Raw genomic sequence first — 2,500 nt, forward strand, 5'->3', positions numbered from 1 at the left:
TCTTTTCTATAAGTATTTCTCTGGTCATAGCTCTGATGAATGTCTGGTCTAATACCGTGCCAAAACCTTTAAACGTGTCACCTTTAAACGCTTCTCCTTCCAAATGCTCGTTTCCCTGTAAAGCGTCCAGTTAGTTATAGTCGCTTTTATTCTAAAAGCTTCCTACCTTAAATTGCTGCTCTCTGGAACTCATTACAATCATTTTGTTATCCTATAGTCTATAAATCAACATTAAAAAAAAAAATTGTACCCGCCACCCATTTTTCCTTTTTTGTAATCCCTTACGCTACAGTGGCCTGAAGTCTTGTAGGGGCGGGGACAAAATCGTACAAAAGAATAATGATAAATTGCAGAGTAACACAAACACTGTGTCTTTGTCTACTTTAAAAGCATTCAGTGAGCTCGAGGTGACATGATCTCTCTTTCCCATCATCTATTTTCATACCTTATTATTTATGTCTCGTCAAAGCACAAAAAAGCGTTCCGCTGAAATATTTTCCGTCAGCCATATTGTTCATAAACAAAATTATGTGAAGCATAACGAGGTTTACATAACTATTCAAGACAGACGGCCGAGCATTGATAATAACATTGCCGAAATATTGTTTCTTAAATATAAATATAACCTTACATATGATTTTACAATAATGTTTTTCAAAACCCGGCCAATAAACTAATAACAAGAGCTATTTTATTTTCTGTTACAGCAATAAAGACAGGCCAGGTTACAGTTTCTATTCCTAGAATGTCGTGGTATATCTTTTAACTTTTACTTGTTTCGATCATTGGACAGCGGCCATGCTAGGGCACCGCTTTGAGGAGTTTAAATCGAACAAGTCCACCCGAGTATACATGCCTTAAGACTGGTAGTTATTTTATCGTTATACTTTGCTGAACTGCTAGGTTCCGGAGACGTAAATACACGCACATTGGTTGTCAAGCCATGGTAGGGCACAAACGAACCTCTAAGTTGCGGGGACCTAAACACACCAGCATCGGCTGTCAACCGATGGTGGGGGGGGGGGGCACAAACACAGACACATAGACACAAATACATACATACATACATGCATGCATACATATGTATGTGTGTGTGTGCGTGTGTGTGTGTGTCTCTCTGTCTGTGTACGACGAGCTTCTTTCAGTTTCTGTCTGCCAAAAACCACTCACAAGTCTTTGGTCGGCCCGAAGCTATAGAAGAAGACACTTGCCCAAGGTGTCACGCAGTGGGACAAGAACTCGGAACCATGAGGTTGAGAAGCAAGCTTCTTACCACACAGCCATGCATGTATGTATTTATATATGTACGTACGTACGTACCGTACGAACGTACGTATGTATGTATGTATGTATGTATGTATGTATGTACGTGTGTAAGTATGTGTGTGTATATGTACGAATGCATGTATGTATGAACGTTTATCAATTTAAACAAGTATATATGAGCGTTCGCATCGAGAAGGTTTCTGTGCTTTACCCATTCATTGGCTGTGATGGGTGAGTGTATATATGTATGCGGGAGTAGTTTGATACCGATTCTTTGTTGCTGTTTATTTGTTTTTTGTTGGGGGGTTTTTTGTGCATTTTCATGTTTATCTTATTATTCATCTTTTACTGCAAGGGCGTGTTAGTTTATTCGTAATTGTCAGTAACTCGGAGTATTCCCAGTTGACCAACCAAAAGGATTTACTCGCTACGTAAAATAAAAACAAAAAACACCGCCATATTGATTCTGTGAGCAAGTATGCTAAACAACAACAAAGTAACAACAACAAAGTAACAATAATAATAATAATAATAATTATTATTATTATTATTATTATTATTATTATTATTATTATTATTATTATTATTATTATTATTATTATTATTATTATTATTATTATTAAACAAAGGTGGCGGCGAGCTGGTAGAATCGTTAGCGCGCCAAAGAGGCCGATAGAATAAGTACTAGGCTTACAAAGAATAAGTCCTGGGGGTCGATCTGCTCGACTAAAGGCGGTGCTCCAGCATGGCCACAGTCAAATGACTGAAACATGTAAAAGAATATAAAAAAGAGCAAATGAGTATTATTACCATCATCATCATCGTCATCATCATCATTATTATTACTGTTCAATAAATAAATACATAAGTAAATAAATAATCGGTTAAGTCTTGTTTATTCGCGGTTTGAAGTCTTTAAAAATGGAATTCTTCAAATTCTCATGTTACGACGTTTTGTACATTTATCTGATGGCTTATATACATTTTTCTTATTTTTCTTTTCTTTTGTTTTCACTTGTTCCCAGTCATTTCACTGCGGCCATACTGTAGCACCGCCTTTAGTTGAACAAATCGACCCCAGGACGTATTCTTTGTAAGCCCAGTACTTATTCTATCGGTCTCTTTTGCCGAACCACTAGGTAACCGAAACATAAACATACCAACATCGGTTGTCAAGCGATAGTGGAGGGACAAACACAGACGCACAAATATATACATACGTACATATATTTAT

General features: G+C 36.9%; 1 long non-coding RNA gene across 1 annotated transcript in view; it reads left to right on the top strand.

Moving 5' to 3' along the window:
- LOC128250630 (uncharacterized) overlaps positions 1–2,500 on the top strand; it is a 229,974-nt gene that overhangs the window by 98,285 nt on the left and 129,189 nt on the right. The gene's annotated exons all lie outside the window — the stretch shown is intronic.

The sequence above is a fragment of the Octopus bimaculoides genome, chromosome 23 (genome assembly GCF_046866305.1).
Source record: "Octopus bimaculoides isolate indiv1 chromosome 23, ASM4686630v1, whole genome shotgun sequence".
NCBI classification, from domain to species: Eukaryota; Metazoa; Mollusca; class Cephalopoda; order Octopoda; family Octopodidae; genus Octopus; species Octopus bimaculoides.